Source organism: Ranitomeya variabilis, chromosome 4 (assembly GCF_051348905.1).
Source record: "Ranitomeya variabilis isolate aRanVar5 chromosome 4, aRanVar5.hap1, whole genome shotgun sequence".
Taxonomy (NCBI): domain Eukaryota; kingdom Metazoa; phylum Chordata; class Amphibia; order Anura; family Dendrobatidae; genus Ranitomeya; species Ranitomeya variabilis.
This window is the reverse complement of record NC_135235.1, coordinates 499,730,488-499,741,822: the sequence shown is the minus strand read 5'-3', so window position 1 is coordinate 499,741,822 and position 11,335 is coordinate 499,730,488. Positions and strand designations below refer to the sequence as shown.

Sequence of the window (11,335 nt, the reverse complement as noted above, 5' to 3'; positions counted from 1 at the left end):
GGCGTGTCCACCTGTCAAATTGAGTTTGACGAAACCACCCGACGCTACACTACTGTCTTCGGATAAGGGATGTCCTCGATGGCATGTTTTCTGTCCTCGGTGAGGTGTCTCGAGCCTTGAGAGATGCAGTGTCCGAGGAAGACAACTTTCTCTTTGCACCACTGGACCTTGGCCTTTGAGACTTTGCAGTTAGCAGAGTGGAGGAAGAGGAGTACGGACTCAGAAGCAGCAAACAGATTCTCTTCAGTTCCACAGAGGAGTAGGTCATCAACATACTGGAGAAGCGTGACATGAAGATTCTGTAACACCCACGGATCCAGGGTCATCTTCATAGCATGAGTGAACTGGTTTGGGGAGTTCTGGGCACCTTGAGGTGTCCTGGTCCAGGTTAGCTGAGATCCTTGAAACGTGAAGGCAAATAAGAACTGTGAGTCTTCATGAAGCGGGACACTGAAGAAAGCATTAGCCAGGTCAATGACGGTGAAGAGTGTTGCTGAAGTAGGCACTTGGGAAAGCAAGGTGTTGGGGTTGGGTACCACAGGAGTTTCCAAGATGGTGGCTGAATTGACTGCTCTGAGGTCCTGTACGAGTCTGTATCTCGGAGGGTCTCCAGGAGCTGTCTTTTTCTTTACCGGAAACAGGGGCGTGTTGCAGGGTGAAACACATCTGATTAGCACTCCAGAACGCAGGAGGGAGGTAATCTGAACTCCAAGGCTCTGCTCTTGGGCAGCCTTAAGTGGATACTGAGGTAGTCTAGGGTACGGATGCCCAGGTTTGAGGTGTACTTTTACTGGGGGCACTTTGAGCAGACCCACATCTTCAGGTCCAGTTGACCACAGAGCGGTAGGTACATTGGGCAAATCCGGGGAAGGTGTCGTTTGCAGAGTCATCATCATCAGAGGGAAAGCTTTAAGGACACAGCGATCTTCAGCGCCTTGTTGTGAGGCAGGGTCCTGTAACTGCAGTTCCATCCCTTGATCACCAAAGGTGATGGTAGCATGAAGTCTTTGAAGGAGATCAGCTCCTAGAAGGTTGACAGGGCAGGTTTCAGACACCAGAAATTTGGCAAAGACACCAGAGAAAGGGCCAGCTGAGACAGGAACAGTGAGTGGTGATGAGGTTTGTTGGCCTTCAACTCCAATACACGTGAGGAAATCTGAAGACAGGGAAATCGTAGGAGGCAGCTGAGATGAAGAGATAACAGAGGTGGCCGCCCCAGTGTCCACTAAGAACTTGAGAGGTTGGCTGTCCACTTCCAGGGTCACTGCACCGCAAGATGAAGAAGTACAGGTGGCGGGAAAAGTGGGCACCGGTTGGCCTGAACTTCATGAGTGTGGAGGAGGAGGAGGTTTCTGAGGGTACCCCCTGCGAGGACAACTTCTTCTCATGTGACCAGGGCTGGCACACTCCCAACACAGAGGTCTCCCCTGGTCATCACGAACTGGTCTGTCCCTGTAATTCCGGCCTTCGGGCCCTCTCAACCTCAAGGGTGGTGGTCCATATCGATCCTGAGCCTGATACACCATAACAGGTACTTCTGAGGCCTCTGCCATATACATGGCTGGTTTCTTCTTGCCTTTGTCCTTCTGTGCTTCCTTCTCTGCTTCTTTTTCTGCTTCTTTTTCTTCCCTTTGAAGCATTTTCTGATAACTCTTCACAACAGTAAGGGCCTGTTTTAGGGGACCATCAGGTAATTCGGGACGAAGCTTCATGACCTTATCCTTCAGTGGATCTTCCAGACCATCAATAAAAGCACGGACCAACAAGGCTGCCTGCGTCTTCACATGAGTTGAATAACCCAAATCTTCAAACTGCATAGTTAGTCTGGCAGCATATTTCTCCACAGCTTCTCCAGATTCTTGTCGTATATCCTGTATTGATCCTGCTTCGTCACAGAGACGATCCTGGGCCCACTTTGTGAGTTGAGCAATAAACTCCTTTCCAGACTTGAACTTATTGAGAGGTCCTGCTTTAGTGGGATCCAGTTCCTTCATAATGGTGGGGAGGAAATATTCGGAGGCTCCGATAGAGGTAATACCTGATAGATCAGACCATGTAGCCCCGTAGATGCTCCTAATCTGCTCCAGTCTCCTCACATACTGCATGGGAAATTTGTCTGGGTCACATAACTTGCTGACAATAGCATCAATCTGTACCGGAGTGAAGGGTTTGTACTTCAGCTTCAGTTCTTCTTCTTCGTCATGTGTCACTACCTCGCCCTCCGGGGCAGTTGGGGGTGCTGTGGGTGTTATCTCATCCAGAGGCTTTATACCCGTATGCATCAGTGGCACCATGTATTCAGCTACCAAGGGCATGATGCCCTCTAATCCAGACTCGTGGTAACAGACGATTCTGACTTCTTGTAAGTCTAAATTTGGGGTTGATTGGAGGCAATTCTTGATGACTTCAACATGTTCCTTCATACAGGGGCCCAGTGGGTATCCAAAGAGTCCTGAAGATATCAATGGTACAGCCAAAGTTCTACGAGGAAGTGTATCTCTCCCTAGACGTCCTGCAAGGATGACCACTGTCTGCAGGGCAGTCTGCAACATTGTACGGCAGTGTTCGGGTGTCCTGTTGTCGTATATAGGGCCTGCAGTGTGTAGCACTATATCACAGGGCAAATTCCCTCCCTGGGTAGTCATAGCATCTCCTGGATGCAAGGGGCCATAATTGACAAGGTAGGCCTGACACTCTTGGGCTATGGATGGGCCCCCCTTTTTAGCTATCTGTTGGGCCAAACCACCTCTATGTGACAGGGCAGAATTAGCTGGGTTCACTATGGCTCCCACCTGGTGAGTAAGTATGTCTCCATAGCCCACTGAGAAGAGAACCTGGGAGCCCTGAGGTGTGATGTAATAACGTGAATGACAGGGGAACCAGATTTCGGGGTCATGGGGCAGCTTAGAGGATTTGTTGAGAGGGGTAGGTAGTGGGCTCCTTCCAGGCCGGGGGGATTCGAATGGACCTAATAGCATTGGCAGGGCAGGGGGAATTGTGGCGGCCTGGTTGTCCAGGTCTTCTGATTCTTCATCATCTCCGATAGCTTGGCGTCTCTTACGTATTACGGACTGGAAAGCTGCACTGCCGGTCAGAGCTTCGAGGGTAAAGGGACCCTGACCTGGCGTGTTTACAAATATCACAGTGGGTTGCACTGGGAGACTAGACCCCGAGACTGAAGTGGATACGGGAACATTGGAGGTGGAGGCAGCATCAGTCGGTGCTGGGGGTTTCTCAGGAAGTGGTGGTCCCTGATAGTACTCGCCGGAAAGTGTTACCAGCGGACATAGTGGCTGGGGAGGAATTCCAGGTGCACCAAGATGGCTGCCGGTGGAGGCGTGGCATGCCCCACTTCCGGGGGAAGTTCCGGGTGCACCAAGATAGCTGCTGGAGGAAGTGTGGCATGCCCCACTTCCTCCCATGATCTGGGCGGACCCCTGAGGACGGCCCGCCCCACACACACGGCAGATTTCCACCCAGTTTGGATTCTGCACGCCACAAGCAGGACACACCCACGCTTCTGGAGAGTTTGGCCCATCGCCATTATAGGGTGGTGGTTGGGACTGCATTTTCATCACCAGTGGCACGGCGGCCATTTTACAATCTGTAAGATCACAGTTCAAAGGCATTTTATAACCAAACATTGGCTCCGCATTGTCTGAACCTCCCCCCCCATCGACTTCTTTCCATCCTTCATTCTTCAAGCCCCGCGCAACTCGCAGATGAGCTTGTGCTTGTTCTAACAATCCTTTATCTTTCAACATGCCTCGCTTGTTCTCTATGAGGTTATACCACATAGCCGGCTGCAATCTGCCTGACGAGGGCAATCCTACATGCTTATACAATCTCTCAACATTCTTGACTGCCTTCTTGCCCTCCCGTGACTGAACTATTGCCCTGACTTCCACAGCATCCTCATCTAACTTGTGGGGCACGGACTTCTTCTGCTTTAAAAGACGCAACATGACTCTTACAGAATACTGTGATTTTCTGCAGTAAAACCACTAGCAGCGATATCAACGCTGGTGTCCCACAATACGGAAACTCGCTCAACGTATTAGAAAAAGATTTTCTGTCCCTAACTTGAACACCAACGATTAACAGACTATCCTGCTACGATATTCTAAACAGTCGGGAGGCGGTCTCCTAGTGAGAGCCCTCCACAGAAATACAGGTGGTCCCTGCTCGGGACGTCTTAATTACCTAGCTGGTACAATATCACAGAGGCTGCGTCTCCTATCCCTTCCTCTAAGCTGCCCCACAATCTACAACTTGCTCAATTTTTTTTTCAGTCCACTTCACTACTAGACAATAGTCATGGGTAGGGTGGTTGAACGGAGTACAATGACCGGTGAGGGAGGTGTGGTGTACAGAGATCGCACAGGATGCGATGTCTCTCAGTTGCTGGTTCAGAGCGTGGCACAGGATCACATTCGATCTCACCACTCGACCGGTCACTCTCCAGACCCAAGGAGACCACAGACAAACCAATAACGGCTGAGACACTAGCAAGTGTGACACATACAGTGTATATGATCGCCACTTACCGTGTGAGGGTGATCAGTCCTCGAGGTCAGCCACTACGGGTATCATCCACAGACATCCAGGCATGGGTCCAGAGGGTCTCGGATCGCTGGCCACGGCCCCACGTTGGGCGCCAAAATTGTCGGGGTCGTGATACGACAATTAATCCTCATTCACCAGTCATTCCAAATTGTAATGTGAGCGCAGAGCTTCTGGTACCGAAAAAGAAATGATTCAGACACGTAGCTGATTCAATCTTTGCTGATGCTCTGGCGTTCAGCTCAGTGAGTAGCCGAGCAACAACTGTGCTTTATTTTTCAATACATAGTACTAAAAAGGGAATGCAATGGGTGGGGTTTAAGCAGCATACATCTAGTGCTCAGTCTCTCTCTCTGATTCGTCGAACGTCTCCTGGTGAATTCCTCCTCTTCTTCTCATTCCTTTAGTTTCGATTCCAAAGAAATGATTCATCCCTCCAGACACAAACCAGAAACGAAACTGAACCCTGGCGGCCATTTTAAATACAATTACATTTGCATTAACTAACAGATAGGAAAAACTTATTGTTTCACAGTATAAAAGTATAGCAGTACAAAAAGAGTATAAAGTTATATAAAAGTATAAAAAGTATATAAGAAAATACATTTTCACCTTGACAATCTCTTGTGCCACACATAGCAAGGATTCAGCCCTGCTGTGTGTAGCGGAAATCATCAACGTGGCCGACGTTCATAGGAGATCTGCAATGACAAGCACGGGGGTCTTCTGCAGACCTCCAGGTCTCATGCCAATCCATCGGTACCCCGTGATCATGTGACAGGTTTGTGACACGCTTCCAGGGCGATCGTGTTAAATGCTTCTGTCAGAGGTTGACAGCGGTATTTTAACATGTTAACAGCTAAGGGTAGATCGCGATACCATCCACAGCTGCGGCTGTTACGGGGCATATTACAGCTGATCAAATCAGCTGTCGCATGCTGGAAAAGTTGCGGCTCATCTTCGGAGCCCGCATCAAATGCCGGTACGCGACCTATGACATACCTATATGTCATAGGTCAGGAAGGAGTTAAACATCCACAGGTCAACATAACCCCCCCCCCCACATGAGGACATATGGACACTGTACAGAGGTTTCTGGCAAGGACCCCAGTGCTGTTGAACAAAAAGTTTTGCAATACCCTGATCTACCGGCCATGTTGGTAGTCTGTGGCCACAGGACCGGAGTCCTGTAAAACTCCTACTATCTGGTGCATTTTTGATTGTTAGGCACCAGCGACATCAAGCAGGCCGCAGCACAGTGACGTCACAGGGCCTACTAATCCCTAGTAGTGTCGGGGAGGCCTCAGCAGGCAGGGCCGGCGTTAGGGGCAGGCAGACCAGGCAGCTGCCTGGGGCCCCGCTCCCCCAGGGGCCCCCAGCTAGCGGCAAGTCACGCAGCCGCTATGGGGCCCCTGTGAGGCAGGGGGGCCCGCCTGCCGCCAGCGCCGACTCCCCCGCCGCATTGAACTATACCGGCGTCTGCCGGTAGAGTTCAATGCAATGATGGAGGAGAGAGTGTCACCTGCGTCATCGCTCACTCACTGTGTGCCAGGCAGTGCGGCGGCAGCCGCCGACACAGGAGCAGGGAGCAGCGCGGGCTCGGGGAGAGGTAAGGAGCTTGTGTTTATTTTTTTTTTTTACTGGACTACGGCCATTCTCGGGAGGAGAGAGGCGGGGAGGGGAGGGAAGGGGGATGTGGGCTGTGCTGTATACTACTGTATGGGCAGCAGTGCTGTATACTACTGTGTGCAGTGCTGTATACTACTGTGGGCTGTGCTGTATACTACTGTGGGCAGTGCTGTATACTACTGTGGGCAGTGCTGTATACTACTGTGGGCAGTGCTGTATACTACTGTGGGCTGTGCTGTATACTACTGTGGGCTGTGCTGTATACTACTGTATGGGCAGCAGTGCTGTATACTACTGTGTGCAGTGCTGTATACTACTGTGTGCAGTGCTGTATACTACTGTGTGGGCAGTGCTGTATACTACTGTGTGGGCAGTGCTGTATACTACTGTGTGGGCAGTGCTGTATACTACTGTGTGGGCAGTGCTTTATACTACTGTGTGTGCTGTGCTATATACTACTGTGTGGGCTGTGCTATATACTACTGTGTGGGCTGTGCTATATACTACTGTGTGGGCTGTGCTATATACTACTGTGTGGGCTGTGCTATATACTACATGGCTGTGCTATATACTACTATGTGGGCTGTGCTATATACTATGGGGGTATATTATATTCTATGGGGGAGGCTGTGTTATATACTATGTGGCTGTGTTATATATTTGGGGGTACATTATACATTATATTCTATGGAGGGGGCTGCATTATATTCTGTCGGGGGCTTTATTAGATTTTATGAGGGATGATTGCATCATACCCTTTGATGGGGCTACATTATTTTCTATGGGGAGGTGGGCTGTATTATATCCTGTTTGGGGCTACATTATATTCTATGGGGGGGCTGTATTATATTTATGTTCTATGAGGGGTGATTGCATCATACTTTATGAGGGGGCTACATTATACTATATGGGGGCTGCATTATATTCTATGGGGAGGTTACATTATACTCTGTGGGGGGTTACATTATACTCTGGGGTGGCTGCATTATACTCTGGGGTGGTGGCTGCATTATACTATGTGGGCTGAATTAATGTATCGAGGACTATGGGGAATACATTATACTATATGAAGAACTATGGGGTGCATTATACTATGGGAAGTGAATTGTACTACATGGATGACTATGGCGGTGCATTATACTATATGGAGCACTGTGAGGAGTGTATTATGCTATATGAAGGACTGAGGAGTATATTTTAATATATGGAGGACTATGAGGAGTGTATTATACTATATGGAGGACTATGGGAAGTGTATAATACTATATGGAGGACTATGAGAAGTGTATTATACTATATGGAGGACTATGGGGCACATTATATTATATGGAGGACTATGGGGTGTGCATTTTACAATATGGAGGACTGTGGTGCACATTATAATATATGGAGGACTGTGGGGTGTATTATACTAAACAAGCAAAATGCTGCATATTCATTGGGTGATTGGATTGTTTATGCTGGATTAAAAATCCTTGTTCTCAGCAGCACATTGCCGGTGTAAACTGTAGATGTGCTGCTGATAACATGATACTGTATAGTGATCTGTTAGTGATCTATTAGTGATCGTTCTGTCCTCTTCATTCTTTCTCAGATGGTGGAAAGAGGCCGGGAAACAAGCGTCCAACAACTTCAGTATTGTCGATCACACTCGTTTAGCGGCCTGAGATCAGCGCATGTAAATACAACCGAAATGCTTCTGTATGATGTGCAATATGCTAGCATTTGGGGCTCCATTTTAAACTTTGCCTAGGGCCCCACTTTGCCTAAAACCGGCCCTGTCAGCAGGTTGGCAGTGCTGGACCAGTGGTCGCGGGCTACCAACATGTCCAGCTCCTTTGAAACTCTTTGTTCAACTCTACTACTTGTCATTGACCCCCCCATGGCTTTAACCCCTTAATGACCTCCGCTTTTTTCATTTTTCGCTCCCCTCCTTCCCATGGCCACATGAGGGCTTATTTTTTACGGGACGAGTTGTACTTTTGAACAACATCATTGGTTTTAGCATGTCGTGTACTAGAAAACGGAAAAAAAAAATCTAAGTTCGGTGAAATTGCAAAAAAGTGACATCCCATGCGTGTTTTTTGTTTGGCTTTTTTGCTAGGTTCACTAAATGCTAAAACTGACCTGCTATTATGATTCTTCAGGTCATTAGGAGTTCATAGACACCAAACATGTCTCGGTTATTTTTTCTAAGTGGTACAAAAAAATATTCCAAACTTCGCTTAAAAAAAAAAAAACAATTGCGCAATTTTCCGTTTCCTGTAGCGTCTCCATTTTTCGTGATCTGAGGTTGGTGGGTGAGGGCTTATTTTTTGCGTGCTGAGCTGATTTTTTTAACCCCTTTCTGCCAGCTGACGGAATAGTACATCAGCTGGCAGAACCCCCGCTTTGAGGTGGGCTCCGGCGGTAAGCCCACCTCAAAGCCACGACGTGTCAGCTGTTTTGTACAGCTGACATGAGCGCGAGCAGAATCACGATCCGCCCTCGCTCATTAACTAGTTAAATGCCGCTGTCAAGCGCTGACAGCGGCATTTAACTAGCGCTCCCGGACGCGCGGCCGGAAGTACTCACACCGCTGACCCCCGTCACATGATCGGGGGTCATCGGTGCATTGCCATAACAACCAGAGGTCTCCTTGAGACCTCTATGGTTGTTGATGGCCGATTGCTTTGAGCGCCACCCTGTGGTCGGTGTTCAAAGCAACCCTGGATTTCTGCTACATAGAGGTGATCTGTGCTTCACCTCTATGTAGCAGAGGGGATCGAGTTGTGCATGCTTCTAGCCTCCTATGGAGGCTATTGAAGCATGGCAAAATTAAAAAAAAAAAAGTGTTTAAAATCTAAAAAAAATATATAAAATTTCAAATCACCTCCCTTTCGCCCCAATCAAAGTAGAACAATAAAAAAAAATTAAACATACACATATTTGGTATCGCCGCGTTCAGAATCGCCCGATCTATCAATAAAAACAAAGGATTAACCTGAAAATAAATCAAAACGCCAAAATTACAGTTTTTTGGTCGCCGCAACATTGCATTAAAATGCAATAACGGGCGATCAAAAGAACGTATCTGCACCAAAATGGTATCATTAAAAACGCCAGCTCGGGATGGAAAAAATAAGCCCTCACCCAACCCCAGATCACGAAAATTAGAGACGCTACGGGTATCGGAAAATGGTGCATTTTTTTTTTTTAGCAAACTTTGGAATTTTTTTTTTACCACTTAGATAAAAGAGAACCTAGACATGTTTGGTGTCTGGAGAATCATAATGGCAGGTTAGTTTTTAGCATTTGGTGAACCTAGCAAAAAAGCCAAACAAAAAACAAGTGTGATATTGCACTTTTTTTGCAATTTCATCGCACTTGGAATTTTTTCCCGTTTTCTGTTACATGGCATGGTAAAACCAATGGTATCGTTCAAAAGTACATCTCGTCCCACAAAAAATAAGCCCTCTCATGGCCATATTGATAGAAAAATAAAAAAGTTATGGCTCTGGGAAGGAGGGGAGCGAAAAACGAAAAAACGGAAAAAGCTCCGGGGTGAAGGGGTTAACAACACCATTTTGGTGCAGATACATTCTTTAGATCGCCTGTTATTGCATTTTAATTGCATTTTCTCGCTACGCCATTCAGCGATCAGGTTAACTCTTTTTTTTTATTGATCGGGTGATTCTGAACACGGCGATAACAGATATGTGTAAGTTTGATTTTGTTTTTTTATTGTTTTATTTTGAATAAGGCGAAAGGGGGGTGATTTAAACTTTTTTTTTTCGTATTTTTAAAAATATTTTATTTTTACTTTTGCCATGCTTCAATAGCCTCCATGGCAGGCTAAAAGCTGGCATAGCTTGATCGGCTCTTCTACATAGGAGCGATGCTCAGATCGCTCCTTCGTAGTAGAATTGCTGCATTGCTATGAGCGCCGACCAAGGGTGCCTAAACTTTTGCATCTGCCGATTTTCATTTTTGTCATTTTTCAAATGTAAAATATATATTTTTTGGCCTAAAATACAAATTAAATGTGTCATCTTTAACTTTAGCCCTTTTAGAGATCATTTCATCTTCAACTTGCTTAACTGTTCACAGTAACAGTAATTTTGACTAGTGGTGCCCAAACTTTTACATGCCACTGTAACTGACTATAAGTAAATAACATAAAAGATTACAGCTCCATAATGTGAACAAATAAATTTGGTGATGCCACCAAAATAATCTACTAACAAAGGATATGTCCGGCGGATGACTCAAAATATACATACAGTGGGATGATAAAGGGGAATGAAGGCCGTAATGGTAGGGAGAGGGGAATGGGACACCTCCTGGCTCCCACCTGTGCCTGTCCCTAAGCACCCCTAAGACCCTAAGCGGGTCCATTCCCCTGTCACGTGCCTAGTCCCTGACTGTCACCTCTCTTAACCTTGGCTAGTGCATTGGCCGGCATGGATGCTAACATTTCCACTGTAGGTAATATAACACAGGGAAAGAGACAAGGGGCTGACAGAAAGGATACAACTCAGCTCAAAATCTGCTGCTACGCTCCACGGCAGCAGAGTAAGGCTACTTTCACACTAGCGTTAACTGCATTCCATCACAATGCGTCGTTTTGCCGAAAAAACGCATCCTGCAAAAGTGTTTGCAGGATGCGTTTTTTCGCCATTAACATTAAGCGACGCATTGTGACGGATTGCCACACGTCGCACCCGTCGTGTGACGGATGCGTCGTGCAGTGGCGGACCGTCGGGAGCAAAAAACGCTACATGTAACGTTTTTTGCTCACGACGGTCCACTTTTTCCGACCGCGCATGCGCGGCCGGAACTCCGCCCCCACCTCCCCGCGCTTAACCGCATCTCACAATGGGGCAGCGGATGCGCTGAAAAAATGCATCCGCTGCACCCGTTGTGCGGCGGAGACAACGCTAGCATCGGGAACGTCGGCCCGACGCACAGCGACGGGCCGAGCCCGACGCTAGTGTGAAAGAAGCCTAAACTGCACCAGGTTAACAGGACTCCCAACAGCGGCAATACAACAGTCACAGGAGAGCTCCACATACCTAGTTGGTCTGCATAGAATTAACTCTATAAGGAACGATCAGCTGATGAGTCATATGACTATTTAAAGGGAGATGGGAGTGGTTACCAA

General features: G+C 47.5%; 1 protein-coding gene across 1 annotated transcript in view; it reads left to right on the top strand.

Annotated features, from left to right (window-relative positions):
- The first annotated feature begins 7,784 nt into the window (after positions 1-7,784).
- Positions 7,785-11,335, top strand: part of LOC143765395 (uncharacterized) — a 75,672-nt gene continuing 72,121 nt past the window's right edge. The window contains exon 1 of the mRNA XM_077252008.1: positions 7,785-7,870. The gene's annotated coding sequence lies outside the window, so the exon portion shown is untranslated. The remainder of the gene's footprint in view (positions 7,871-11,335) is intronic.